The 24,727-nt window shown below is 40.1% G+C and overlaps 1 long non-coding RNA gene across 1 annotated transcript in view; it reads left to right on the plus strand.

Moving 5' to 3' along the window:
- The first annotated feature begins 4,589 nt into the window (after positions 1 to 4,589).
- The window catches only part of LOC136012312 (uncharacterized), a 69,569-nt gene continuing 49,431 nt past the window's right edge, over positions 4,590 to 24,727 (plus strand). Inside the window, exon 1 of the long non-coding RNA XR_010611667.1 lies at positions 4,590 to 4,775. This is a non-coding gene — a long non-coding RNA (uncharacterized LOC136012312). The remainder of the gene's footprint in view (positions 4,776 to 24,727) is intronic.

The following is a 24,727-nucleotide window of genomic DNA, read 5'->3' on the forward strand; positions in this document are numbered from 1 at the left end:
TTAAGAGTGCAGATATGTTCTCCCATGTCTTTGTTGTGGTTTGATGTGGTTGTCATGTTCACATAGTTCTTGTGATGGCCAGGCTGTGATGGTGGTATACTTCACCTACAAATAAACTTGACCCTGCAAGGTCAATCAAAACCCAACTGTATGAGAGAAAGCTACTTCCATTAGCTATAAAATAAATCAGCATAATATTTTCTAATTGGCAATTCATCCTGTTCTTTTTTTGCAAGATTGTTGTCTTTCTTTTCTTTCTTCCCCCCTTTTCCCCTACCTCCAGATACCTCACTGATATTTCTAATACTGATATTTCTAACACAAATTGAGATTGCACAGTGTCCAAAAAGAAGCTTGAAGACCATATACTATTAGTGGCTTAACCCTTGACTAGTGTCTGTAATAACACTACGTAAATCATGGATTGTTGTTTATAAAAGTACTTTTTTTTTTTCTGTATTTACACAGGTCACAAGAACGTGCTCAAATTAGAGAAACATAAACTAATGAAAATAATTATTTTTCTTTGTATTTTATACTCCTAACACAGTCAAGTAATGCCCGACTCCATTGTTCTTTTCTATGGCTACTAATTGTATCAAAGATTTCTTTCAGTGTGTCAATTCTGTCACTTTCTATGTAGAAAACCAGCAGAAAGCCTTCTGCTTTCAAGTGCTCCTAGAGGTAAAAGATAAGCTTGTGAATCAGAGAGAAGGAACTGCTATCACCCTTAGGATGGGGAAGGAATGACCCTTCCGATGAAACCATGTAGTCCTGCAGGATTCACTCTCTAAAGAACATGGCAGTTCTTTCAATAAATTGCAGTGATTGAAGAAATTAACTGACTGCAGCACATAGAAGTGTCTGGTTTGGGGGAAAGCTTAGAATAAAATAGAAGCCTGACATGATACAACCCAAAACTGATGCATTCACACTTGAGAGTTGCTTCTGAAAGCATTCATTCGGCCTAGCTGTGGCTTGTCCATAACAGCTACGAAGAGAAGGGTTCATCACTGTTCTTCATAAGAAAAATCTCTTGTTTCTAGCTCCTTGCTTTCACCATCACTTTAAAGCAGGTTAGAGGACACTTTCCTAGTAATGGGAATGCCTAAGAAATAGTGTGGTTTACAGCATTAATTTTTTCTTGTTTTCATGAGCTTCATTGATCCTCCTTCATTCAACGCTTCACCCGTAGCCAAATGACTACCTGTATGTTTCAAGCAGCAGGAACATGTTGATTGATCCTACTGAAAAAAGGCAGAGTTGATACACAAATCTCCACAATTGCTCTCCACCTATTCAGAGTAGAAAGTATGAGATGGAGGCACAGTGGAGACAGCAGCCAGACCAGAACTGGAGTGATGCTTTGCCAGCAATATTAGCAGCTGCTAAACCAAAAGAGCAACAAACACATGGCAAACTTGAGCCTTCTTCATCGCTGTAAAGCTGTATAACAAGTGTATCACACTGAGCTCCATATGCCTTTATCCATGGATAAAGAAATGGATGAAAATTACAACTGTTTGAGTGGGAATGAGAAATACTGTATTTGGGAAGTATATGATTTGAGCCGGAGGGAAAACTAATAGGAGACAGTGCCAAGGGAATGAACTCACTAATGAAATTTTGTCTAATTCTTAATGAAAAAACTTAATTGGTACCACATAGTAACACAATTAGCACCAGAAATATATAGCTAAGAACTGCCTATTATAATAACAATAATAATAAAATAATGCTGTATCACACTAAATAAACCTAATATTTTCAAAGTATTTGGGCCTAATAAAATTCACCCAAGGAATACAGAGAAATATCTGAAAGATTAGCAGTGGTTTTAGGAGTTCCTTTCTGAGAACACATGAAAGATGCTGGAAAAGGTACTGGACTAGACGAAATTTAAGATTGCACAATTTAGAAGCAAATCTAAGAAATCTCATTTTGAATGAGAAGCATTTCCCACAGAATATGGGCTTATGAGTGCTTGCATGCCAGAGGAATCACAGCTTCTTCACACAGATCTCAAAGGTATTAAGTGAATTGCTGTAAAATGCTTTAGAGAATCAATTTGTCGTAGATATTAAGAAACTGTAACAGCATACTGTTACTGTGGGTCTCCATCCATGGTATGATTCCTGCTATGTGAAACCTTGTTGTCTTGTGTATCACTGTCACAATGTGAAACCTGTTGTTTTTTAGAACAAGCGAAAGTTGGGCATTGTACACAATGGTTAGGAATACTGGGCATGTATTATCTGTCTCTGCCTGATGCCACTCCATCCCTCATGTGTTTTGTCCTCCTCTGGGTGGCCACATGCATTTCCTCCACCAGGTGTGATTTTGTTGCTGCTGTGGCTCACTCAGTTCCCCTCACACCCCCTGTCTGGGTGCTTTTTCCTTGGGCTCTGGCTTTTGGATCTTGATTCTTCCCAGAGTAAGGTGGTGTTCATCTCCTTAAGCTGAGGTGTGCCTGTGCAGCTATTGAGACTGCAGAGAAGAAACTCAGATGTTTTAGCCTGAGCACTTCAGCTAAAGCAGTGTCAGAACAAATATAGCAGCTGCAAGCCAACACATTTAAAATTTGAGGCCATGCTGTGTTAAGAGGTGCTGGACTGCATGTTAAACAGCAGTCTGTGCTTACACACCAGCCAAACTTAAAGTAAGTTAAGTGAGTTTGTTTAAAAAGCAAAATCATCTTTTTCTACTACAAAATTGGGAATTAATAGTACCAAGCTGTTAATGCCAAATCTTTGTCCTGGTATGTAGCAATTCTGGTCTCTTACATGAGTTGGTGATTAAGCATTTGTCCTCAGGCTGTTCTCTTGGTGTATCTGCTTTCCTGAATATAGGACCTTGCTTCAGCTTCCTTTTTAGTCTATTTTTTATTCTTGTGTTAGTTCTCTGCTGGACATCCCCACTCCTCTCCTGATTAGCAGGCTCTAAACAGTAACTAGTGTATTAGGAGGTCCAGCTGAGCAGTGAAATATGTGTTAATAACTTGGCTCTGCTTAAAAGGGAAAAAGGGAGAAAAAATAAAATCACTCTCGCACGCTGCCTAGGGGAAGAGGGGAAAATACAAATGAAGCAGGTGGAGGTGAGAGGAAAGGCTTTACAAATTTAGGCAGGGGATAGCATAGGGAATTGAAGCTGTGGTAAGCAGAAGTCCCCTGCAGTTAGGGAAGGAGCATATCTTCCTCTTTCACCCTAGAAGTTTTTCCTTCTCATCAGCTGAGAAGGTTTATAATATATGCAACAGAAAAATAACAGAAGTCCTTTTAAGAACAACTTGTGAAGAGGAAAAAAGGGCTCCTGGCAAGGAAAACAAGTGTAAACACTTCATTTTTAATTGAAATCTGAAGACAGGGTTTGCTGCTTATATACCCCCTGCAGCAAGGATAGGGTGTATGCCTGCCTACATGCACTGCCGTGGTGAAAAAGCTTGAGCCAAGCTGCTTGATATGTGTCTAAACTTGCAGCTGAATTAGTGCTGGAACTATTGTGCAACAGATTGTGTTGTGGTTTTAAAACCAACAATTGTGACAGTGTTACCTTTCAGGTTTATAAGTTTCATAGCAAGTTTCAGGCTTGCAACTCTGCTTTTCACTCTTTATGCCCCTGTGCTTGCTTACCTCTTGCGGTGAGTTGACCCTGGCTGGAGACCAGTGACCTCTGAGGTGCTCTATCACTCCTCTCCTCAACTGGACAGAGGGAGAAGAAATGTAATGAAAGGCCCTTGGGTCAAGATTAGGATAAGAAGAGATCATTTAGCAGTTACTGTCCCTGGTAAAACAGACTCAACTTGGGGAAATTAATTTATTACCAGTCTAATGAGAATAGGGTAATGAGAAATAAAATCTTAAAACACTTTTCCACCCACCCCTCCCTTCTTTCTGGGCTCAGCTTTAGGCCCAGTTTTCTCTGCCTCCTACCCCCAGCAGCACAGGAGGATGGGGAATGGAGATTGTGGTCAGTTCATCACACACTGTCTTTGCTGCTCCATCCTGCTCAAGAAAGGACTTCTAATACTTTCTCCTTGCTTCAGCATGGGGCCCCTTCCACAGGAGAGTCCTCCATGAACTTCTCCAGTGTGAATCCCTCCCAGGAGCTACAGTTCTTCATGACATGCTCCAGTGTGAGTCCCTCCCACAGGATGCATCTTTCAGGAACGGGCTGCTCCATCATGGGTCCCTTGTGGGGTTATAGGTCCTGTCAGGAAACCTACTCTAGCGTGGTGGGCTTCTGTCTCCACAGGAACAAAAGTCCTGCTAGGAGCCTGCTCCAGCACAGGCTTCCCATGGAGTCACAGTCTCCTTCAGCTACCCCCCTGCTCTGGTATGAGTTCCTCCCCAGGCTGCAGGTGGATATCTGTTCCACCATTAACTTCATAGTCTGCAAGTAGATACCTATTCCACCATTAACTCCAGGGGCTACAGGTGGTTATCATCTCCACCATTGACTTCAGAGGCTGCAGGTGGATGTGTGCTTCACCATTAACCTCCATGAGCTGCAGGTGTGTATCTACTGCACCATTAACCTCCCCCAGCTGCAAGTGGATCTGTGTTTCACCATTAACCTTCTTGGGCTGCAAGTGGATCTCTGCTTCACTATGGACCTTGCCAGGCTGTATGTTAATTTTTGCTACGTTGTGGATCTTTCCAGGCTGAAGGTGGGTATCTCCTCCATCATGGATCTCTGTGGGCTGTGGGGTGGAAAAGCTTGCCTCACCATGGTCTGTACCACAAGCTGCAGGGGAGCCTCCTTTTTGACTGCAGAAGGTACTGTGTAAGTACTAGCTCATGTGCCCCATGTCTGCTGATTTATAGATACTGTGGACCTTTCAGTTTGGTGGTGGTTGCTGTTGATTCTTGGAGATTTTGGCCTGTATGTCCTTCAAATAAAATGATGCTATTAGTTTAGCACTAAGAAACAAAATCTTCCATCTGTTGGCATGTCCTAGGGAATATTTTGTCAGAGCAGAATGACATGAAGACATAGCAATGCTCACCAGGTTCAAAGGCTGGGATCCAAAAGATGAACTTCCATCTGTTGGGAAATACTTAGAAGTACATATCAAAAAATTGAGCATGTTTTCTGAAAGACTTTTTACTCGTGTACCGATGTTACTTGGTGTGAATAAGTGCAGTAGGCTTTCAATTTAAGAAATTTTATAGAAAGAATCCTTTAATTCAAATTAATTAGTAAAATTTGATGAAAGGCTTGCAAGAAAAACTTCAGTGTATACTATACGTATAGGCAGTTCACTTGCAGCAGGCAGTGCTTGTGGGAATACATAATAAGTAATAGCTTTTCCCCCCTCTCTTCTTTGTCTGAATGATAAAGCTTTTTAAGTAGGAAAATGAATTTACAATTTTCTAAATAAACAAAGTGATCAGTAGCATACGGTCTGGCTTACACAGGAATCTGTTCTGATATAAAAGGAGGCATTTCTAAAACAGTGGGTAACCCACAAAGGTTATCCTGAATATTAGTAACAGTGTGTAAAAGACATTTGTGTTTGGCTTTTCATTTGGTTTTTATATTCCAATAGTCATTATGGCAGTTTTCTGATTGCCACCATCTTTTCACTTAAATAGCAATGTGAAAAGATATGGCTTCTTAAATGGGTTGTCTTATTAAGGTTATGACCATGGGATGAATTTGGGTTTCATTTGATCTCAGTACTGTCTACAGCTTTACTATGAAAACAGTCTGCTCCAGAGCACAATTATGAGATGGAAAAAGTGACAGAGGAAAACATGTAACAGGATTAAATCCTTTTTAGGTTAAAAATAACTGTCAAACTGTGAGAGAGATTAAGCAACTATAAAGCTTCAGGAGTAGAAATAACAGTGTAGAGCTGAGGCATTTAGAGAAGGGGCACTGTAATAATAGCTGGATTATAAATGAGCAAAATACTAAACAATGCTCAATGCTTCCTCTCTCCACTTACGGTTAGCTGCTCAGTAGTTCAAGGTGAGCAACTGAAAAACAGACAGCACTTTGATCTATGGACCTCAGCAAGTAACTTAGCCTTGCTGCTCTGTACATTTGAGGCATACTTTCTTTTAGCGTATTGGTTGCAAGGCTGAATGTTTAATACTTCTATCTCTGCAAGATTCATGGGACTTCCTAGACTAGGCAGCCTCTCAGCAACATCCCTGATCCGAGCTCCTGGTAGGCAACACACCTCTCTTGAGACTGAATCAGGCCGAGAGATGGGTGCTTCTGTGCCTTTCCAAGTACAGTCTCCCATTACTGTCATGCACTGCCTTGGATGCGGCGCTGGGTATCTGCTGTATTGGTGCATCAACTGGTTGTTCAGTTGTGGTGAATGCTACCTCATTAGCTGTGAAGTGGGTCTGGGTGGGGGTGTCAGGTTTTGGAGGAAACCTCTTTTATTTGTCCTCTTCCTCCTCCTTTTCTTCTGTTTTTTTGTGACGCGTTCCCAACCCCCTGGATTAATGCCCCCCTTCCTTTCCCCGTGTGCTGGGGGATGTTTGTGGCCTCTGCATTTTGTACACTCCGGGGTCTGCACTGCAGCCTCTCGTGTCATCAGCTCCGTGTGGGTGGCGACATTTGAGCGCCCAGGGCGGGCCGCAGCCCCGAGGGTTGTGGGCGGACCGGGCCGCTCGCCCTTTGCGCGCTCCCTGAGGTGCCGTTACCGCTGTCCCGGCCCCCGGCCGGTCGCTGCTCGTGTCAAGCCTCTGGAAAAGGCTCGGCTGGGCCGTGGGACTGCTTTGTGCCTCTGGAGCTGCAGGAGCTGCGCACTTCAACTGAAACTGGAAATTCAGGTTAGGTATAAGAGAGAAATTACTTATTGCGAGGGTGCTGAGGCGCTGGCACAGGTTGCCCATAGAAGCTGTGGCTGCCCCATCTCTGGCAGTGTTCAAGACCAGGTTGGATGGGGCTTGGAGCAACCTGGTCTGGTGGAAGATGTTCCTGTCTCTGGCAGGGGATTGGAACTGGGTGAGTTTTAAGGTCCCTTCCAAGCCAAACTAGTCTGTGATTTCATAATTTCCTGGTGCTGAATTCTCCCTGTGTTTACACTAAATCATAGAATCACAAGGTTAGAAAAGACCTCTCAAATCAAGTCCAACAGTTATCCCAGGACTGCCAAAGGCATCAACTAAACCATATCACTGAGGACAAACTGATCTTCCCTCAAGATCTCCTCTCCTGGCTGCCCTTCATGGTGGCCATTTGCAGCCCCCCCCCCCCCCCCCCCCCCCCATAGTGGCACACACCGTTGAGTTGCTGCCCCTGCCCCTCATGGCAACTTCTCCCACCCCATGGCACCACTCCCTATCTCCCCTGGACCCTCATGGCTGCCCACTCCCAAAATCCGTGTCCACCAAGCACCCCTTCCTCGAACCCCTGACTCCCCCTCAGAATCCTGTCCCTGAATCCCTGGCCTCCAGCACCATGGTCCCCCAAGCACCTCTGCCCTGATGCCTAGCTTTCCCACCCCATGCTGCACTGCTGCCTCATTAGCAGTCATGGTGAATACTGGAAACTGTTCCATGTGATGAAGTTAGGCACTGAGCTCGTGTCCTGAGATGCACATATTGTTTTCCAGGGGATCGCTAAGGGAGACTGCAGTGCTTTTAATGCTACTGGAGCAGCCTGCAATACAATACTTGTAGTGCAACATGGGATGCTTGGATTGAAGTAGTAGACTGAAAGTTTAAGATGTGACAAATCCAGGTCTTTCCACGTTGACTGTATGTATAATGGATATTGCTTGGCTACCTCAGTGTTTTCCTTCTTTTAATTAACAATCTTATAGAATGCTGTATCTGATTGTTTAATTATTCATTATGGAAATGTAGTTAAATATCATACTGCAGTGTTTTGCAGCTTTACTTTATGCTCTTGAAGTGTCATACAAAATTACATGGCTTTACAAGTTCTTTACTTGTAACCTTTCAATGTTTTTACATAATCCTATTTTAAATGAGGAAAAAAAGAAAGAAAAAACAAAAACAACAGAACCTCAGAGGTTTGGGCCCAAGTCAAACCTGTCTAAGTTAAGGAGTTACATTTCATTCAGTGATAATGTTTCATTTATCTCAGTTCCTTTCCATGACCAGTATGTGACCCTTTGTTTCCAGCAGTGCTGATTCTCTGTTTGTTTTTCACTCATCTTCCTTCAGCTGGCTTCTATTTCAGTCCATGTTTATCTTGTTGCCATGCAATTCTAATAAAGAATTTGTCTGGTGAATGGAATCTCAAAGGAGCAGAGTATGAAAACTGGTAAAAATAATCTTGTTTCAAATAGGGGAAAAAGAAAAGGCTCCCTGTCGCTTCTGTATTCTTACACAAAGTAGCTGCTGGTCACCCTTTTTCATGTTCACTGGCTGATATGACTAACAGTAAGTGAGTAGAGATCAAGCAGAGGGTTTGTGATAATGAATTAATTCAGTATTCTTCTGGGAAAACTGGCTGCCTGTGGCTTAGGTGGGTGTATGCTTTGCTGTGCAAAACACTGGCTGGACGGCTGGGCCCAGAGAGTGGTGGTGAATGGAGTTAAATCCAGTTGGCAGCTGGACACATGTACTTAAAATTACTCTGGTTTATTGCAGCTAGTTTTATTTTATTGAAGTTGTCCCTACCTTTCCCTGTATAACTTTACTTTTATTAGATACCATGTTTTTGCTTTTGGAGGGGAATAGAAGTTGTTATACCTAATGGACATAAATTCCTCATTAGTTGTAACTGAGTTCGTGTGAACTCCCCAGGGAGCAGGATCAGCACCAAAGACATTCTTTGTGTTCAGTGTGGCAAGTAAGAACTGTGATGGTGTTGGCATTAAAGCTGGTAAAATTGTGAGCCCTTTTTGTGGAAAGTGTAAGGCTGGGTGTTGTCAAGAGGACATATCTTTGCTGAGGGAGTGCTTGATTTGCTATTCAGAAATGATGGTGAGACAATGTGGTGCTAAACAAGGGAAGTTACTGCCCCAGAGTTGCAATTTGTATGATACTAGAATAGACTAATTAGCAGATGTCAGCTCAGGGTTTTGTTTTAATTCTCATTTGTTAGTGGTATTTATCCCTAGAAAGGAATAAATGTAATTGATTTCTGCCAACCACACTAATTTTTATTAAAATTATCTTAATGAAGTATCTTGAGCTTTGTGAAGAAAGAGGTTGTCTTTACACATAAAGATGTAAATACTTTGAGTCATCCTTGCAAGGAGGAATAGAAGGGTGGAGTACTCCTTCATCTAAATAGCAGTAGATGAAAAATCAAATCAATGACAAGTGCATGAACCTATCATCATTTATTTGTGATAAGTCTCTCCTTGTGCTTTAATTTTCTGCCATGGTTTCTCTTGAGAATTTGCAAGCAAGGTTTTTGCTACCACACAAGAATCAAGTCCACCTACAGAAACAACTCAAACCCCAGTTAGTGTTTACAGTCATCTTCTTTGAGTAATCTGTTGGAAGCTTCAGATTCTGATTACCATCTCGTGAACTTAAAAATGAGTAAATGTAATATTTTCTTTATTATTTTGAATACATTGAATTAAATTGGTCACATAACACCAGCTTTGCTGCTCAGGCTGAAATAGTTTGAAATACATGCTTCAGTCCACCCATTTTCTTTCTTGTAAAATGTGTGATTGAATAGCAGATTGGAAATTGTAGATTCTGTAGAGAAGTAGTCATCCGCAGTCCTTTTAAAGCCTACAATTATATATAGCTATTATGTATTGTTCTGAATGACTTCATTTGGAAAAACAAACAGTACAACCCAGTCCTCAAACCCCTCCCAAACCAATGCAATGGGGTTTAAGATAGGTATAATTTCTGAACAGCAAGTTGCTTGGGAATTCTGAGACTGAAAAGTGCAACACTGAATGGCATAGGCAAAACCCCATCAAGATAGGTGGGGCAGACACTAGCAAACTCATTTTCTATTGTATTGGTGTAATGTGAGAAACAAAACAGTGCTGGTGCTATTTTATTAAACTTAAATAGTAGTCAGAGACCTACCTGCAAGTCTTCGTGTCACAGAAGTGTATATGCTACTCAGGAAAAGCACACTGACTTGTTTTATCAATACAGTGTACAGATGTGCTGCTGATTTCTGTGACATTACAATTTAAGACTACAAACTCATTTCATGTTCTACTTAAGAAAGGTGTATGTATCACAAATCCATGACAAGTCTGTGATAAAGTCCAGTGCTTATTTTTCAGCTTTTTGCTCGAGGGGAAAAAAAATCAAGAAGTAGTGAAATTAGGGGGCAGGCTCACCTACTGCTTGCAAAATAGTAGTTAGCACATTGAAAAGCTAATATTGTATTAATTGACTTCCTAAGAAGTAGTTGCCCTTAAGCTATCGGTGAAGCAGCATTTGAAGTAAGTTCCAGGCATCCTCAATATGTGTTTGTTTTGTTTGATCTGTTTAAGCTTGCAGAGCAAGAAAACAAAATGAATTTTTAGAGCCTGAAGTATCTTTATGGAAACGCATGTTACAGAATAAAGTAAAATATGTTAATTCATATAGAACTGTAATGTTCATATTAATACAGATTTTAGCCTTAAACTGGGCTTAGTATTTTAGTTTTGACCCATTTTTGGAAATAGATTTCAACACTTCATTAAAAGCATTTTGTCAGTAGAAAACATCATATGGCAGATGGAACTGAAGGTGAATCAAAACATATGGCTTCCTTTTTATTTCACATGAGAATACTGGTGTACATAAACGCTGTATGCCAGAAACAACAGTGAATTGTGATTTGATGAAAGTGAATCTGTTAGGAGCTAATTTGCACCAAAAAAAAAAAGTTCTAGTGATGCTGCTATAATCAAGCTGTAAGTCAGAATAAAAATATGATCTTCTTAGGACTTTGTATCTCGAATTCTCCACAGGAACATTCAGTTTAGTAGTTGACATAGTTGACAAGGCCGTTAAATCTGTTCACTGTAAACGCAGGAAGAGGGCTTCTCCTGGTAAAGTTTTCTTGGTTTCACAGGCAATTAGAAACCAAAGAAATTGATTAAAAATCTGAATGTACACAAGTCTGTGGGACCTGATGGAATCCATCCGCGGGTCCCGAAGGAGCTGGCGAGTGAAGTTGCTAAGCCACTGGCCATCATATTTAAAAAATCATGGCAGTCAGGTAAAGTTCCCGATGACTGGAAAAAGGGAAATGTAACCCCCATTTTCAAGAAGGGGAAAATGGAAGACCCAGGGAATTACAGACCAGTCAGTCTCACCTCTGTGCCTGGTAAAATCTTGGAGCACATTCTCCTGGGCAGCATGCTAAGGCACATGAAAAACAACAAGGTGCTTGGTGACAGCCAGCATGGCTTCACTAAGGGGAAATCCTGCCTGACCAATTTGGTGGCCTTCTATTAAGGGGCTACAGAACTGCTGGGAGGAGGGGGTAAAGCAGTTGATGTCATCTACCTGGATTTGTGCAAAGTGTTTGACACTGTCCCACACAACATCCTTGTCTCTAAATTGGAGAGATATCAATTTGATGGATGGACCACTCGGTGGATAAAGAACTGGCTGGATGGCCACACACAAGGAGTTGTGATCAATGGCTCAATGTCAGGCTGGAGACCGGTAACGAGTGGTGTCCCTCAGGGATTGGTGTTGGGACTGGTCTTGTTTAACATCTTCATCTCTGACATGGGCAGTGGGATTGAGTGCACCCTCAGCAAGTTTGCCGATGACACCAAGCTATGTGGTCCAGTTGATATGCTGGAGGGAAGGGATGCCATCCAGAGGGACCTTGACACGCTTGTGAGGTGGGCTGATGCCAACCTCATGAAGTTCAACCACTACAAGTGCAAGGTCCTACACCTGGGTCAGAGCAATCCCAGGCACAGCTACAGATTGGGCAAGGAAGAGATTCAGAGCGGCCCTGCAGAGAAGGACTTGGGGGTGCTGGTCGATGAGAAAATGAACATGAGCTGGCAGTGTGTGCTCACAGCCCAGAAAGCCAACCGTATCCTGGGCTGCATCAAAAGGAGCATGACCAGCAGGTCGAAGGAGGTGATCCTGCCCCTCTACTCTGCTCTTGTGAGACCTCACCTGGAGTATTGTGTGCAGTTCTGGTGTCCTCAACATAAAAAGGACATGGAACTGCTGGAACAAGTCCAGAGGAGGGCCACGAGGATGATCAGGGGACTGGAGCACCTCCCGTATGAAGACAGGCTGAGGAAGTTGGGGCTGTTCAGCCTGGAGAAGAGAAGGCTGCATGGAGACCTCGTAGCAGCCTTCCAGTACCTGAAGGGGGCCTATAGGGATGCTGGGGAGGGACTCTTCATCAGGGACTGTAGTGACAGGACAAGGGGTAACGGGTTAAAACTTAAACAGGGGAAGTTCAGATTGGATATAAGGAGGAAATTCTTTCCTGTTAGGGTGGTGAGGTGCTGGAATCGTTTGCCCAGGGGGGTTGTGAATGCTCTATCCCTGGCAGTGTTCAAGGGCAGGTTTGACAAAGCATTGCGATACATGCTTTGGTGTGAGGTGTCCCTGCCCATGGCAGGGGGGTTGGAACTAGATGATCTTGATGTCCTTTCCAACCCTAACTATTCTATGATTCTATGATTACTTAGAAATTGTTTTTATCCCTCTAATTATGTTATCTTCAAGCTGGGATCACAATGGTTTGTTTTTCTTCATACATGGCTGACAAAAACGCAGAACACATGGAAAAAGAAACTTTAGAGAATAACTGTTTTCCCAGTTGTGTTGTATCAGTACTCTTATCTTTCATAGCAATAGTAGATGCTGTTATGTTAAATGTTGGATTATGGGCTAGTCTTGGCAACACCTGGAGCAAAAATATAGATGTATGTTGTTTGATTTGGCAAATTAATTGAATAACTGTGTACAAGCTCCACTGGTTTCTGTGTGATGGTGTTTTTGGTGTTCTCTTTAGTTTGTAGCACATGTTTCAGGAGTTCTGCTGATTTAGCAGAAGTGCTGAAGTGTGAGCTGTGCTGACATTACTATGCTTGGTAAGGTAGTGTGTAATCACAAATAGGACCTTGACTGCTTGCCTCCACTCTGGGAAAACAGCTGCCTCCAAAACTGGACTCTTGTTTCTGACTGAGATGTGGTTCTCCATCATGTTTGTAACTTCTTGAAGTTTAGTTGTCTACCTTTTAGTTTCCTTAAGGCTTAGATACTCTGTTTTGGGGTAGAAACAGAGTTTAACATGGCTTCTGTGCAGTTACTAGTCTCTGGAACCGTCTGCCAGCTGTTTATAGCCACCTTATTGTCCTGAACTATGTGTACAAATACAAATATTTGGAGAATGGCCTAGAATTTAATAGAGAAAAGGGAAAGGAAATACAAATTGAGAATTCACCCAATGCTCAATGGAATGAAACTAACAGATCGTACTACTTTCCTAAACTATCAACCTTATAAGGAAATTGAAGGCTATTCCTAGGGAGTATTTTAAATTCCATGAAGAATTAAGTGTTAGTTTGTCTGAATCCTCACCTTGAATCCTCAATTTGCATATACAGTATGCTTGCATCTATATGTTACCTCGTTTTGTAATTTTATGACAATGAATCACTATGTTTAACAAATAAGTTGCAGGTCCTTCCTGCTCTCTCAGCTTCTCTCTATGGTTTGGTTTTCCTCTTCTGGACTCCTTTTTTGTGTTGCAGTACTTCCATTTAATGCATTATTTCAAAATCTGATATTACTTTATTCTAAGTAAGAGCAAGCTGGTGACCTTTCTTCTAAAGACACCAAATACTGTTTGTTTCAGACAGCTTAGCAGTTAGTCCCTCTCACAGTAAGATGTATCCTCCAAGGCATTGTAAGCAATGGTGAAGCACAAAGCAATTTGTTTTGCATAAGTAGCTGTTATGAGTAATTGTTTGTACTACAAGAGAGTCTAGGGAGCCCAGGAATAGACTAGGACATTGTGTGAACCCACAGCTATATCACCACTGAAAGTAAGTGAGTTTGGGTTGATAATGAAGAAACAAACTTCTGAAGATCCGTCAGAGTGGGTGGTAGCAGACTTTAACATGTCTTTATCATTCGACTTTATCATATTTTATATTTATTCTGGATGTATCACTGCAACCTCTTTTCATTCCAGAGTTGTGTTAAACTTGTGAAGTGTCTGGGGTTATATCATGAGATTGCTAAATCCTGGATTGTGTAAAACCAAAAAATATCTTCTCCCAAAATACCATGCACACCCCCCTAATATTACAGTGATAGAATCATAGAAATGAGATTAGAAGGAAAGTTTACTTTAAAAAATATTTTGACTTCTTAATCTTGCTTTTCGTAGGAAGATGCAGAGAAAATTAATGTGACGGCTTTTCATGTCAAGAAGCAAACTTAAGAGTCTCTTTAAATGAGTTGAGGTGGGACTAATTTTGCCAGTTTTGCTATTAACAAGAAGATAGTTCTTCTCCCAAAGAACTTGTAGTCTAAATGTAATTGAATAAAGACTACAGGTGGTAGGCAAATGCAGTGGACCTCAAGAAAACAATTTCTTTAGTGATGAGAGAACTTTATATTTCTGACATTTCTGGTTCCTTGGCTCCCGAATATGATACGAAGAAGTAGGTGACCTGCAGTGTGTTTTGTTACAGCTTACAAAATACAGGTTTAGACCCAAGCTCCATGATGTATAACCTGGACTTCAAATTTTGACTGCGTTTAGACAGTCATTAGACACTAAGTTGTCTGTACAGACTGAAGCCTGTTCTAGAATTTTTAGGAAGTGAGGCCTAAGTATCTAGGAATAGGGTTGACAGTCATAATGTGTGGCAAACCAGAAAATGGCTTTTTATGTAAAGTTAGAGATTGGATCTTGGAGTACTCACTAATTTCAGGATCTCCTGTCCTTGCATGCTGGGCATAGCTGTATTTGTCTAGTAAAATGTGTGGCACTGTACATTGGATTGCATATTTGGGGTGCTGTGGAAAACAGGGATGGTGGTCTGTGTGATGAAGCCTGTGTGCCTCAGTATTCTCTCAAGTCTGGCTTGAAATCTCTTGCAAAGAAACAACTACAAAATCAACTTTTTACATTCAGGATTAATGTCTACGTAGCAGCTGCAATCTCCCTTTGCCATGAAGAGGGATTTTGCTATGCTGCTGGTATTTACACTGGCAGGTCTACTTGTAACTACACTATTAGCTTTAGCACAGCCTTTCATTGGAAAGTTTCTCCTATATGAACACACTTTGTTCTAATGAATTCTTATGTGTTATGTTTAATATACATTTATTCTTATGAATATCAATAACCATATGCTGAATTCCTCATCTTGTCACAATATTTTAATTAGCAGCTGTTCAAGCCTGGAAGTAAAGCTACCCAACCACCAGAGGGTAGAGCTGTTTCTTACTGAACCAGATCATGTACCAGCACTTTCCTCATCCTCCTTTCATACTGTCTCAAATCAGTTCTAGCACCAAACACAGTGTGTCTGGGCAAGATCACCTCACTGGTATGCCAACATGACGTTACTCAGTAAAGTAAATGAAGAATGTCTTTTGTTGTCAGCAGGCATCATTTTGAAATACCAGGTTATACACTCCTCTCTCTTGTTCTGGCACCAAAACTGGTAATTTCCAGATTTACTCATTTGTTATCCCTAATAGCTGTCTCAAAGACTGTACTGAGCTTTGTAATGAATACAAACCCCATATACCCACAATGAACGCTAGCCATCAAACTAGAGCAAAACTGGAATAATTCTGTACAGAAATAGGATTCACCTGACCAAAGATCCACCTGATTTGTAGGAAACTGGAGTCAAAGGGTATGAAATAATGTATCAAATTATTTGTGGGTGTTTGTATACATACATGTACATATATATCTGTGTAATGGAAATACATTTTTAAAAGTCTACTTTGTTCCAAACATTTTGAGTTATATTATGGGATGGTGGAGAAGAAGACACAGATAGAAAACTTTGGTCTTCAGAGTTATTAGAGTAACAGAATCCATAAATGCCTAATACCTTGGAAATGCATAACAAAACTATAAAGCATTTATGAAATTCATGATTCTGAAAGTTGTAACTGCTGGTATTTAATATAAAAGTGTTGTAACTCTTTATAGAAGTTGACATTTTTATTGCAAGAGCTGTCTGTAACCATTGTTTTGCACACAAAAGAAAGCAGCATATTTGAGGAAAGCATAAGGCTTCAATATTGTCATGAATGAAGATGATGTGAGACATATTTTATCTTGCATACTATATATGTCAGTGAATTATGAAATAGTTTAAATCTAGTTCATTTTAAACTCAAAGTGTGAAATGTTCGTATTATCATAGCCTTGTCCATATCTATGGCAAACTTCTGGAGTCATTAGTCCTAATAATGTAGGGTAATCTAGAAAGTGAGAGTGGACTGTAAACATTTGTTCTCTGGTTTATCACTTTTCTCTATGACAACAAAGCTAATGCAGCATCCAGTGCATGAAGAAAGTAGGGCACAATATGGGTTAAGAGGTTAGAGCATAGTAATGATTTGAAAAGCTCTCTACAGCTGTTTACTCCCATGCGATTGCTGTAACAAGCAGTTAGTCCGAAAGGACTGCCTTTCACCTGTTTGATAGAATTACTCCTGGACAATACTACTTGTTCTGTTTTGGGTTTTAATTGAATTTAGATACTTGCAAGGACTATTTGGTAAAATCCTGTAGACGTGGCTGCTATTCTTTCACAGACATGACCAAATTACTCACATTGCTGTGTGTTCTCAGGCTGACTGGTGCATTAGATACACTGTTCAGATGATAGAAGCAGATACCTATCTCACATCTATTAGAGATTTCTGAAGTACTTATCATGATGATAAATACTTCCTCTTCCAGTTTTCAGTATAAATTAGAGCAAGTTAAGACTTTAGAGTGTAGTGTCCATTCTTTTCAGCGTATTTTCTTTTCTCCCATGTAATACAGAATTTTCTTGCTGCTCTTCAGTCACTTCCTAACACTCGAGTGTTTCTCTTATGTGACAGGTGAAATATCTTTTCTTTTTATAACCCCAATATTTGTCCATTAACTCTCTTGAGAATACCACATCTTCCCCCCAAAGGAAGGGAATGAATGTCAGTGTTCAGCAAGCTTATTTCACTGGATCTGCATGCCTATTTGAATCCATTGGTTGCTATCCCCACCCTGGCCCTGGAACTCAAACTCAAACCCTTGCAGACAGCTGATTTCCCTACCCCCCCCCCCCCCCCCCGGCTATATTTTACTTCAGAACACAGCGTAGCAAAGAAATAAAAGCTTGTAATCTCTTGCTGAAAAATAAAATACAAAGTAAAATAAAATACCTAGGGGAGAGTGGCAATGGAAATGGTAAGAAATACTCAAAGAAGGAGGCATCTAGGCATATTAATGTTAATAATAAAAAAGAAAACAAAACCAAGAATATGACCTGGTGAGTAAACTTATTCTGAAGCAATTCTTTAAAGTTGAGAAATAATTCGGAAGAGCTTTTTCAGAGTTGTCAAGTAACACTTGTCAAGATAAAAATGCTGTTGATACACACCATTAAATGATTTTTCTCTAGGTTATTTCATTCTGCCTTGCACTGTGGACTGTTTCTTAAAAATACTTGTTTGCCTCTACTTATCTCTTATTATTTTTATCAGTAGAAAATGAACTGATCCATCCAAAAGTTCCTCTAATTCAATTAATTCCTGCACATCCATATGTAAATTTTTCATGTGTAACAGAGCATAGGTACAGTCTTGGGCCACTACAGTGGCTAATTGCTTCTAAACTGGCAAAGGACAAAATCCTCCAACCTGTTCGCCATGGAAATGATTATGTTTTTATGTGAATCCTATTCACCAATGTGGAAAAATTTTCAAAGGAAGGAGTCAAGATTCAACTGTGGGATCCTTTTCCCAAGCTCAAGAGAGATTGATTATGTGCAGTTTGTCAGGTTGCTGCTGCTCAATGTAGAGTCTGTTAAACAGCCTAAGCTGAAGAGTGTTTTTTATTTGAAATAAGCCAGTGCTGCGCTAAGTGTGAAGGACTGAGTTTCTCAGCAAAATATTTTATACTACTACGTAAAAGAATCATCATGCCCTTTTGTGGAATGGATAAGAAACAGAAAAAGGTGGAGAAGGAATAGTTTTGGTAATGTCAAAGGCAGCAAAATTTGAAATACAGTTAAGGCACTAGCTAGTTTCAGTATCCAATAGTATGCCCCTGAACCTTTTCCAACACATTCTTCCTCTTCCCTGACTTCTTAGCTTGTTGTCTCTTTGCTTTGCTTTGTAGGATTTCTAGTCGTGTAATTTATTCTGGTTTAGCACAATGCCTGGTACCATAAATCCCTCTGCATGGATAAGATCACAGTGTACCACTTCGTTTTGTTCTGGCCCCACGGTAAATACTGGTTTTAGGCTGAACAGTACCAGTATGTGCTAGACAAGTAGAAATAGACTATTGCAAAGAGATGCTCCATTAAGAGCAATAGACTTGCCAAGTGTTCTTTCTCAGGCTTAACAAGGACATTCAAATCCTTCTGCCTCATTAAGAAAATACTGCAGACAGTGAAGGTAACTGGTGAAGGCAGAGCTGTATGGCCAGGAGCAAGTAAAGACAAATAGACTAAAGTTGTAATACAGAGACTGAGATACTACTTGAGCATTCTGTGTACTTTATACATCAAGAAACAAAAAGAGTTTGATGTTTAAGGAAAAAAAAATACTTTCGGGTTTTGTTTCTATGAAGAGTAGCAAGAATAAGGTGGAAAAGTGGAAATGTTGACTCTTGTTTACATACATTGTGCTGCCTAGAATACGTTCTACCTAGCTTACCTCTTTCTTCCTGATAGCATTTTTCCAACCTAGTTCATTCTATAATTTGTATAGCACAGTAATGAGAAGTGTCTGGTTTGTGCATTTTCCTCCTCTCCTACCTTTACCTTAGAACTATTAAATGGTAACAAAAAAAAAAATTAGCCATGTAAGGAATGAAAAAATTAGTATCATCTTTCAACTCTCTGTAACCTGTGTCTAACTGCAGCCAAACCTTGAGGTGACAACTGGGTTATCTGCTTCCTAACTCCCATTTTGTCTCAGTAGTTTTAGGAAGTATTCCTGATGTTTTGAGTTGTCTCTGGTAGCTAATCTTTCAGTAGGAGACCTGCAGACAGAAGGAAGTATAACATTTACCCAACTGTGGCATAATCGTAATGAGAAGAAAGCTCAGATGTCAGCTTGTGGTGACAACAGGGGGAACTGATGGATGGCACAGAGGTGCACCTTGTATTCTTGAAGGAAATTGTGTCCCTTTGGGTCTTGCCATGTATTTCTAACTTTTCTGCTCCTTTCTGCTACCTTGTGTGCCTCTTGTTTCCTATACTGGCAGCACAACAGTAAGGATGTTATTAACAATAATGTATATCTACAGGGTTTTTTGAGTCGGAGGGTACAATAGATCCAGTAATCTATTTTCTTTCCTTGCAAGGCAAGGGGCTGCAGGATTTAAATCTTAAGTTTTGCAGAAGAAACACAAAATGAAGGCGATCCAAAGCATGAGACGCCAAAAACTATAGTTAGAAACAGTCAAGTACACTAGAACAGAAAATGCAAAATGTTTTGAATTCAGTATAAACTTCATAGCGTTCTTGGTGTAGGAGTTTCATTGATTCCATAATGTATTTGGGGGAAGAGTGTGGAGAGCAAAAAGCAAAGAAATCAGAATGATTTCTGATATGTTCTTTGCCTAGTTTGAACCAAGATGCACAAACTTGCACCTCAGAGATGTACTTTTAAGAAAATTGATCATACCTATTGATGAATTCTCCAAGACTTTCGCTATAATTCGATTTATACCAATGTACCGTAACTTGATTTCTTGCCTGTGTGAAAAAGATCAGTGTCAAGTCACTATTATGAAGATATATGCATGCATATGCTATAGTTTCTGCCTAATTGAATCTAGTGTGTCAACCCAAAATTTCAATTGGTGCAAAGTTTGTGCACAGACCAGCTGGAAAGTGCTGCGTCTGCAGTGCCCTTTAGTTATGAGAATTTATCAGTGGCATTCCTAAATAATGCGACTTTAAACCACACGTCTGAGACATATCCTTAACATTGACAATGTCATTTCAGATGTCCTTAATGACGTTGTTTTTTTTTCATTGTTGTTGTTTGCTATTTCCTTACATTCCAGAAGTGCCTCTGAGGCTTTTCAAAATAACACAGAACTCAGAAAGAAGTCTCACGCAATTCTGTGCCTGCTGCCTCACAGCTTTGTTATCTAAGGAAAAGCTTTGCGAAGGAATAGGGTTTGCCTAAAGAAAATTAAAAAGTAGGTGAAGTTGCTTATCTAAAGTCCTAGTTCAGTGAACTGAAGATGAAAGCTTTCCATTTCAAGGACATCTATCCAGTTTTTAAAGATAATTACTGTGATTATATGTGTGTGTGTATCTATATAGTGAATCATTTTCTGGGTAACAGGAAAAGATGGATTAGAAACAGCAGGAGTCCTAGTTCACTAGAACAAATGTGAAGGTAAAATGTCAGTTATTCTTTTATTCTCTCTGTATTTCTATGGTATCCTTGTTCATTTGTGATTAAAGGATTTACAGCTTTGTGTCCAGTTCAGTCATTTTCTTGAAGAGAAGCAAATGTAGCTAGCAGCTGCTTAGAAAGGGTGATGTCTAGCTGTATGCTACTAAGGTAACGCAGATGACCCAGTTAAGGTACAGTGTAAATTGTTACTGGTTTTTGGGCATTTGTTGTTGGGTTTTTCCCTGTAATTTACTTTTTTCTTGTCTGAAACATAGCGGGTGAATTTATGCTGGCTAGAGACTAGCATGTGATCTCCTGGTGGGGAGACGCTGGCGTTCCCTGAAGCTCCTAAGGTTCCCTGAAGCTCTAAGTGACCTGGATTTGTTTGATTTCTGGACATAGTTTTGTGTCACTGCCACTGTAACTTGTCATTGCACTTTTACCATGGAACTGACTATTTTTTTAGCCTAGAATTTCTCAGAGTTCTGAATCAGTTTGATGTTTTTCTCTGGCAAGCTGTCCCAAAGGAGTATTTCCCTTACACCTTATGTGTTGCATCTAAAGAGGGACATCTCACAAGCACTTGAGCAGGGAGGTGTACTGAGACTCTAGGGTTTAAATGCTCAGATGTCGTGGAAGTTGGGATGGTAGAGACCTGTAGGCAGTTAGAAGCATTAAGAGGACAAGATAATTGAATTCTTAGTGAGAGCAGAGCAGAACCTAGACAGAAACAGCTAGGGCGGACAGTTTGCTTTTTGAACCGAGAAGAATACATAAGGATGGAGAGAAGGTGAAATTGATTTGGAAAATAGGGTCTTTGGATGAAAAGGTCGAGGATGCTTAAGAAGGAAAACAACATTCAATTTTTTTTTCTTTTTTTTTTTTTTTTTTTACATGGTAAAATACATGAACTAAGAGTAAAAAGATCTAGTAGTAGGTGAGAATTGAAAGTCGATTGTAAGAATTGTATTTCCAGAAAAAGGTATTATTTTTTGTATCCTTAATTAGTTTGTGGATACTAAATCATGTATTAGAAAAGTGTGTATGTCATACTTCAAGGCATTGGGACTCTGAGGCACAGTAAGTGAATGTGCTCGAAAGCCCTCCATCTGTCCACGTTTGCCTAAAACCTTTGGAAATATTACTGCAGTTGCTATTCCTGTTCTAAAGGATCAATGTGGATCTTCATTTGTTTGATCAATGATTTAGAGGTGAGCGTACAAGGGTATTTCATTTTTAGCAAAATACACTGCTGCTGCAGTTGAAGCATAGGAAAGGTATCCTTTAAGGCATATGCAGTAAGTGTATGCATTAACATTGTATTTTTGTATCAAAATCTTTATATAGTCTCCTATATGTGTTTTATAGATATTTTCTAGGAGTCTTTTAAAACTTAATGTATTTCCATCTCTTTCTCTATAGGAAAACAAAAGTGCAATACAAAAGTGAAGATTTTGGAGTTCTTTATTTTTGCATATGTGCCTTTGTTTCCATTATCTGTCTGAAACAACAAATTAGCCCAGTATTTTGTCCAATACAGATGTTTCGGTACAGATTTCCTGCCTGCTGATAAGAAATTAGAAGATCCCTGCAATTAGACCTCACCTATATTTTTTTTCCAATCTGTTATTCAAATAGCTAGCACAGTTCAATTGAAAGGAACCTATATGATCGTGTAGTCCCACTGCCTAACCATTCACCTCTTCCTTCTCCAAGTCAGTAGTTACACTTTCCACAGCTACTGTACTCAAAAGGAGCAACAAGAAATTGATTCAAAAAACTCCATTTAATGGAAGTTACATACACAACTATATAGACTCTTTAGAATTGATTTGCTCCCATGGTTGCTGTTCCTAAAACCATGAGAGGAAAATGTGCACATAGACTAAGCACTGTAGGGATGTGCAACCTCGGCCAGTCTCGGGGAATTCATAATCTAAGCAAGAAAATAAGGGGAGAAATGTGTATTAATGAATACAAATGAAAAAGCTGTATTTAAGAGCTGCCATAGCCTTGAGAATTTCTATGTTGAAGGAATACATAGTTTACCCAGTAATCTGGCTTTCAAGAAGCCAACTGCTATGGTGGTTTTATTCTTTATGTCAGTGGCTTCTGGGTCTGATTGCAGTGTTTTCTCTATGCTACAAATCTCTTTCAAACTGGTAGTATTGGCTAAACCAGAGATTACTTATTATTTGAGTTTTCATTCTTAGAAAAGAACAATAAACCCTCTAACCCTTCCTTCCCAGACTGCAGAAAAATAAAGCCCTGCCAAGATAATCCCTTGATAAGCATCAGCTGCAGTTCTAGATATTAAGATGAATGATTTCAGGCAAGATGTTTGCAGGATTTTTTGTGTTGTTTTGGTAAAGCTCTGTAGTGTTTTAGACAGTTTGAAAAAATTATCATCCTGCAGCCCTAGTTTGCCAGAGAACTAAATGGTGGTTGTAGGTGACAGCAGCATAGTATAGTGTGGAGTATTACACATTTCTCCTTTGCGTTTCAAGCTAAGCTGTTTTACATCTAGAGCTCACCTGCTTCGCAGTCTTCATGTGTGCTCTCCTCTCCTGGCTTTCCCTCCTCACTGGTCTGTTTTCCTCATGTGTAAAGCAAGGATATGTTTCTAAAGCTGGATGCAGGACTGTGATGCACTTCTGAAGCTGAGCTTCCAGTAGTTGATAGGGCAGTGACTGTGCAGAGCCAGACACAAGGCAATGATCTGTGTACTGGATCACTGGACTTGTATGTTCCGTCCTTTTCTCTAGCAGCAGTATTTGCTAGATTAAGGAGAGGCACACAGCTCCATTTAAAATAATCTAGTACAATTGGCACTTTGATATGGAAAGGATTATTACAGTCATCATAAATGTGTAACTTTTTGGGGCAGGTTGAGGAGAGGAGGTGTTTTTTAGCAGTGAGTAGTTGGCAGTAGGAATAAAATGAATTTTTTGAGTAAAATCTTATGTGAGTGCAAGAGCTCCTGCTCTTTTCTTAACTGTATCACTTGGGAGTGTAGGAACTGCCATATTTCATCAAACCAGTCATTTGTCTACTGCAGAGTGCCCTTGGCAGCAACGACTGACATAAAATGCTTCAGAAGAAGGTGAGGGAAACCTGTAAGGAGGCCACAGAGAGAAACACTGATGCTGAGGAAATGGGTTTTAAACTGCTGAAATGGATTGAAATAAAGCCCAAAAGCCATCATTGGTTTGTGACAGCATTTTAAGTTTTCTGTTTTGAAAATTTGTATCATGTCATCAAAACAAAAAGAAACTGCCTAATTAAGAAGGTAAGAGGGGTGGGAAGTGTGTCCAGCTGCATGAAAATGTGCATCTAATGCAGTATAGGAAGAAACTATTTTTCTTATCATAATGAAGAAATGTATGTACTGCCGCATCTGCCTTCTAACCTACCCTCTCCTTCCAGCTGACTTTCTCTGAAGTTGGCAAATGGTATGTGCTTCAGTGTTCTTTAAGGATAGACTTAGATTCTGCTTCCCCTCTACTTCCAGAGGGAATGCTTGATAATCTGCCCATATCTAGGGCAAATCTAGGGGCTGTGTATAGCCATAAATACTAAACACAGGTTGTGATGCAGAGCTAGCAGCATAGGTCAGAAGTTTTCAGTTAGCGGCACTGTACTATGTATTCAAAGTTCATGATGACAGATACTTAGATTTGAAGAAAAAGAAGTTTCTTAGAGGTTTTTTTCCCTTTCCTCCACTCTGAACTTTGTTGGCAGATTGTCAAGTTTTTAAGATGCCAAGCACGTAATTGGTAGAAGATAATTACTATCTCTACACTGAGCCTAAGCAACTAAACCAGAAACAATATGGAAGACAGTGGGGGCGGGCAATAGTTAATAAATCCCTATGGAAAGGAATAGGGTCTTTGGTTTGGGTAATTTCAGTGAATTTTTATTCAAATTGAACAGCAATAATACATAGTAATGAATATATTGGTTCTGGTGGTAACACATATACATTATTGGATTAAGATATGGAATCAGTTCTAGCTGTTATGGTAAGAACTAACCTAGTCTCCTTTTCAAATGACGATTCTTGGTTGGGTTGAGAACTACTCCATTACATCTTGAACAAGCTTTTTGTGTTGGGCATAGGTCTGGAGCTCCAAAAGCAACAATAATCTTCAGTCTCATGGAAAATTTTAAACGAAAGCCAATTATTTCATGTGACACCCCTCCCTGGTCCATGACTCCATCTG

Source organism: Lathamus discolor, chromosome 3 (assembly GCF_037157495.1).
Source record: "Lathamus discolor isolate bLatDis1 chromosome 3, bLatDis1.hap1, whole genome shotgun sequence".
Lineage (NCBI taxonomy): Eukaryota > Metazoa > Chordata > Aves > Psittaciformes > Psittacidae > Lathamus > Lathamus discolor.